General features: G+C 30.3%; 1 long non-coding RNA gene across 1 annotated transcript; it reads right to left on the bottom strand.

Moving 5' to 3' along the window:
* Positions 1–594: 594 nt before the first annotated feature.
* LOC116402706 lies at positions 595–3,793 on the bottom strand. Its single transcript, XR_004215242.1, has 2 exons — positions 2,283–3,793; positions 595–870 (listed from the first exon to the last, which is right to left on the bottom strand). It is a non-coding gene; the product is annotated as an uncharacterized LOC116402706 (long non-coding RNA).
* Between the last annotated feature and the right edge of the window lie 2,885 nt (positions 3,794–6,678).

Here is a 6,678-nt window from a genome sequence, read left to right as displayed (position 1 = left end):
ATACACAAAAATTTATGGTGATTCAAAGTTGATAATCAAAATGATTTAAATTGTCCTGAGTTTGAATGCAAATCAGATACACATACAACTTACACAACAACGACTAGTGAAAGTAAGTGAGCCAATTTCATGAACCTTACGTGACGTAGAACACTCATTCCCTTTTCCTGGAGCATATATCTCAACAACTCAGTTTAACATATTCTACCACTAGAAGAAATTTGACCTTTAATGTCGGTTTAAAACCGACATTAATAGCCTTTACTGGTGGTTGACAACCGACATCTATGCTAGCATTATTATAAGGCTTTAATGTCGTGTTTGCTTTAATGTCGGTTTGAAAACGACATCAAATGCCTCATTAATGTCAGTTTAAAAACAACATTTTTTATGGTGTTATTGAAGGTTTTTAATGTTGGTTGACCTTAAAACTGACATTAAAAAAAATTCAATGTCGGTTTAAAAACAACATTAAAACCTTTGTTTTTAGTCCATTTTAATAAATTTATTTTTATTTAATTGTTGCATTATTGTCCATTTTTTATAATCTGACATTGGTCTGTGTAGATAAATATTATTTTTCACGCCAACAAATCAATAAATTTAATATTCATGTAGAAATTATAATATTTGTCTTTTACATGTTTGTATACACAAAATGAAATCTTAATATTGTTTTTATGTATATATTTTACATGAGTACATGAAACAAGATCTTAATACAAGACATAAATAATAAATCTTGAACGTCTTCTCAGTCTTTTGTATTAAATAATAAATCTTGAACGTCTTCTCAGTCTTCAACCTTCAACGATCGTCTGGTTGTCTACACAATCACTTAGCTTTCAATCAGATATGACTTCAATTATTCTACAAACAATATCATTATAAACCATTTGATCTTTAGAATTATAACAAGACAATTTTGAAAGAAAAAAAAACGGCTTCCTAGTAACTTCAATGCACTAAGTATGTTTCGCTAATCCATAAAAGTAAGATAAGTGTTGGTGTAGGTGATTTGATAAATTAATGGAGGACAGGTTAGAAAATGGTAATTTAAGAGAGTATAACCATGAATTTTGTCAATGAGAATACTTCATTATACTTATGGCTGTAAAGTTAATTTCTCTATAAAACTTTAAATTTGAATGTGTTGTATAGAGAATAGAAAACAACAAAATTGAATATATTTACAATTTAGTGAAAATCAAAGTGAAAAGTATAACTAGAGACTGATGATAGATAAAGTAGAAGCTTTGAATGAACATATAGAGATTTTAAATACATAACACTCTTTAGCTTCGGTATCTAAAAAGTCCCACATATAATTCATGTTCTCAAAATCCCAACTTCAAACAATGAACAATTTAGTTAAAAAAATCTTACAATTAAAGTTCATAATCTCAACACCACAAGGCAAAATTCACAAATAAAAGTAATAGAGTCCAAAAAATTTTAAAAAAATATACCGTAATTTTGGAGCCAATAGGTTTAGATTCTCCTTTTTGTGTGAAGAGAAAGGGAAGAGTTGGTAATTGAAAGAGGAAGAAGATGAGTATGTGAGAAAAAGAAACGGGGGACAACGCCAACATATAATAAACAAAAAGAAGAAGTTGATTTACAAAAAGCTTTTTCAATCCGCCAGCCATTCTTCAAAACCACGAATGCGCAAAAATCAACTTCAACAATAACAATTCAAACAAACAATAAACTGAGTATGAAATGAAACAAAATCACAAATTGATCAAGAATCGAAGATGGTAAATGGAATTATTACCACCAAGATTGGAGAATGTGATGTCAATTAGAATGAAAAGCATCCTTAGATAAAAAAAAAAAAAAAAAACTCTACTTCAGCGATATTCGAACACAACTCAAACGATGTAGAACGAATCTCGAAGGACTCTAGAGAGCTCGAACAGTGCTGGAATGAAGATTAAATGAATGTGCAATACGAAAACAAAATGAAATGTGAAATTAAAACAAGAAGCTAATAATTAAGATAGGAATGATATAAGCCATATTACACAGGGAAGCTGAGAAAGCAAAATAAAATGAGAAGAATCATTAGGCAAGTAACTTTTTATGAAAGATCTTTAGATAGTTTTTCTTTTCATGTTGGTCGACGGTAATACTTTGAATGAAAAGAGGAATACAACCAAAATGCATGTTTCTAGCATAAGCTACTACACTAATCTTACACAAAGCTTAAATGAAAAACCTAAGCTACAAGTATATTAACCAAATTTCCACCAATTTGCAGAAACATGTTATTAACATACCTTCCGCCAAACAAAAGTGAAACCCATAGCATACCTCCCGCGATCTCCAATCATTCGCCAATACCACAAACACAAATCCAAACATTATTCACATTACTAAAAATCAAAAGTTAATTTTTTTAGAAATTTGAATATGAAAGATCCATTCAATATATGTTTGCAACAATTTTGTTTTTTCTCTTTTTTTTTTAAGTATAAAAGTTAATTTTTTATTCAAAATCTAAAAACTGAAACTTTTTTAGAAATCTTTTTTTTGTTTTAAAATTTGACTTCGATTTTGAGAACATTGGTAAAAATTAGACAAACACAAAAAGCAAAAAAAAAAAAAAAAAATTGAGGTGGAATGAACGTTGATAGATCTAAGTTTAAAAGCAAAATAATTACCTAACATGTCTAAAAAAAACTATAAACATAAAATTGAATGCTCAAGACGTATCAAACAACAAATTAAAATTTTAGGGATCAAATAGATGCATAAATTAGTTTGAATGTCCATTGACTAAACTTGTAACTTTTTATACTTGCTGCCTTGTGTGTTGTATCAAATAGACGCATAAATCAGGGAAGGCACAACAGCTGCAAAGAAGCCATTAGAGAATTGCAAGGCCACATTGCCATAACATAAGAGAAACCAATAATAATCATATGACAAAATCCTTCATGCAATTATTATTATTCTGAAAAAAGGTAAAAGATATAATAGAAATATATATATATACATGTAGTAGGTGAATCATAAAGGTGGCTAGCTTTAGACTGATAAACACAGCAAGCATTAGCAAAAGAAGTAAGAAATAGAGAAAGAGAAAACCAAGAAACCAAGTCATTTTCCCTGAGGAAATTGTATAATGACCGAGTATGAGCGTGAGGAAGAAGACATGAGGATGATCAAACTTATATAGGGTGCCTCAAAATTTGGAAATTGGCCTAGTTATAAGATAAAATATATACATATGGGAGGACTTGGCTCTTTCTGTGTAAATGGGTTTTGAAGTGCTGATTTGTGGAAAAAAATTGAAATGGATGAGAGGAAGAAGATGAACCATTGGCTAGATATTGTGCATGAAAAAAAAAGGACTATCACTAAAGAATCCAGCCCAAATGTTGTGGCCAAATGCCAAAAGGACAGCTGTAAGGCCAAGAAGAATTGAAAGTAGAAGAGTAACAAACATGGTTTGTCTTCCTTTCTCGGGATTGTTAACTCATTTGACACCCTTGTATTATTGTCTTGTTTGTTATGAAACTAATGGAGGTGATGCAGTACAAGGAAGTAATTAAAAAAGGAGAATGAAAATTTTGTATACCTTGCAGCTGCACTCAGTGATAATCACTAATATTGCCACTCTAAAAGGAGCCTAAACATGTCGAGTGTGAGGGGAGCTCAGACTTAGGAGGAGCCTAGGTCTACGATGAGAGAAAGTTTTACATCCAGCGGAAACCTAGGTGATCATAATTAAGTTAAGCTCTACGTGAGTCTCTATTGTAAGAGCTGTTTTGCAAACAAGTGTTATGTTGTAAACTCATAACTTTCAATGTTAGTGGATGGTCTATTTTGGGCAAATTATCACTAGGCGTAGGTAGTATATCACTGAATTGGGTTACCAACTTCTATGTCTTATTTGTTGTTGGTATTTTATTTATTTCAATTGTTGTTTGCGCTCTTTGTGTGACATCTGCGGGTGTTTGATAATTCATCTACACGCATTTTCAATTCTTATTTCTAGCACCAACCCGATTAACTTATATCTCCGGTCTAGCTAGACGTCATAAGGTTATGGGACATTTACCATGTATCTCTTTGGGTTATTATTTTTAAATCCTTGAATTATTATTTTTGTAAATATTCTATATCTTTTCTCATAAAGATCATGGCCCATGTGTGTTACAAAAATACCACACAAATGAGTGAGTAATATCATGTCATTCTTTTATTTTATTCTCTCTTGAACATTCTCATTTACTTGAAAGTTTCTATTCCAATTTTCTTTATCCACCAACCGTAGCATATAGCATTAGTCATTTATTGACTAGCGAATAATTCTCGAAAGATTTTGTTATATAGATTATAAATATTTTTTAGTTTTACTAAATTGATATAAAGTATAAAAAAAGGTAAAATGAGACCTCAAATGTTCACATATATCTCTATATACTTGTTCAAGGTGTGAATCATTGTATTTTGAGAAATTATCAAAAATAGCAAATTTGATAAATAGCAAAAATTTCAAATTCTATCACTATAGACGTTAATAAATACCGATATTCTATAGAATCTAAAATTTTAGTTGAATTTATAAATATTTTAATTTATTTTACTATTTAAAAAAATTTTGGTTGTCTTCATGCATTTCATTTTTAGTTTGTTTTTCCATTTTTATAAATGCACATCAATCAGTTAGGGGTTTGTCACTATTTTTTACATGATTGATATTATTTTAAGGCTTCTTCTACTTAGACAAATAAATCTAGATGAAGAGCACATTGTAAATGTACAAAAGAACGAGTTTTTTTGTTTAAACTAAATTTTGAAAAAGAAATTACGAAAATAATCAAATAACTTTGATAAAATTAAAAAAAAAAAAAAAAAACTAAGAAAGAACTATTGCGAAATATTCTGCAAAATTAAAAAATATATTTTTTTATAATTTAAATGGAAGTTTGAAATTAAAAGGATAATTACATTGTTGAAATAAAAAGAATATAAATATTTTTTTTGACTAAAGAAAAGAATATCAGAAAATGGAAAAAGAATACTTTGATTTAAATTAAAGTTTGAAATCGAGAAAATAACAAAATCAGATATCACATATTAGTCCTATCACAAATTTATATACAGAGAGAAATATTCGTGTTTCATTTAAAGTTTAAAATAAAAATTGGAGAGGGTAATTGTAAAAAGATACCTTTTATTTTTTTTTTTTTTGGAGAAGAATTAAAAAATACAAAGTATTTATATTTATGGTAAAAAAACGAACGAACGACAAAAAAACTCATTGGACTTGATTTTGCTGTAAAATATAAATTGATTTTGCTAACTACAGAGGTCAACCCATAGAATTTACTATCAAACCATATATTTATTTAATTAAGTATGGAGATTCATTTATAGGGTCAATTATCAAGCCATAAATTTATTTAGTTAAGAACGAACTAGACTAGCCCGTAGGGTTGCCTAGCAACCGAAGAAATTTGTACGAATGGATTCCATGAATTTTGGCCCTATCTTCAAATTCAAATGACTAATGGTCTTATGCTTACGTCAACCACGTGTGGATCTACCAAATTGACCCCATTTGCACTCGAGGCTAATTCGCTACCAATTTTTTCTTGTTTCTTTCTCTCGTTTTTCTTTCCTGTACCTCGTTTCTCCTCCTTGAGTGAGGTCATCTTGTCATTGCCTTCCATATAGATTCATTCATTCCCCATTGCCATAGCCTCCATTTTCTTACCACCTGATCTCCTCGTCAAACTCTCGACTACTCTTTACCCCTATCTCCTTCAAACCACGATATCAAACTCCTCGAAAAAATTAAACAAGCTCACCAAACTTTGCTGCACCTCCACACGTCTTCGACTCCTCCTCCTCTTTATAATTTGAAACTCCAAACTATAATTGAACTTGACCAAGTCATCATCGAAACCTCCTCTCTTTTCCTCTTCGCCTAGTACTCTTTGAGCTCCCACTTTTGTCGGTTTCTATCATTGGGATTGGATGTTTTTAAAGACTAACAGAAGTTGATTGCCTTTGATGACCACAATTGCTTACTGACAATTCTTGTCATCATTCTACTATGGAATTCGTCAGCTAATTGGTGTTATGGTTTTTGTAGTTAAGTTTTTTACAGACGAGAAAGAGAAACGAGAAGAAATTGGTAGTGGACTACGAGAAGAAATTGGTAGTGGACTACCCTCGCGTGCAAATGGGGTCAATTTGGTAAACTCACACATGGCTGATATTAGCATAAGACCATTAGTTATTTGAATTTAAAAATTGCACAAAAATTCATTGGTGCTTCCATCTAGAGGCTACTGGTACAAACTCTCCCAGCAAGCCATAAATTTACGAGATCACCGTGAGAATAGCAAAGTTTAGTATAACAAACTGAAAAATAGCAAATCTGAAAAATATTAAGAATCTTCGCAAAACTAATTCTAACAGAATTTTCTGGATTTTTTTTACCCATTTATATCCTTTAGGTAGGATAATGTGTGTATTCAGATACAATGTATTTGCCAAATATCACATCGTCATAGATACAGTGTATTTGCAAACTACAACCAGTTTTGGAAAATATTAACTAATTTATGATAGTTACAGGATTGACAATATTTTCACAACATCTCCTAAATATATGCCGGTAATTCATAACAAATTTTCAAATTTTTAGTATTTAAA

This window comes from Cucumis sativus, chromosome 1, assembly GCF_000004075.3.
Source record: "Cucumis sativus cultivar 9930 chromosome 1, Cucumber_9930_V3, whole genome shotgun sequence".
Taxonomy (NCBI): Eukaryota; Viridiplantae; Streptophyta; class Magnoliopsida; order Cucurbitales; family Cucurbitaceae; genus Cucumis; species Cucumis sativus.
This window is presented reverse-complemented; position numbering and strand designations above follow the sequence as displayed.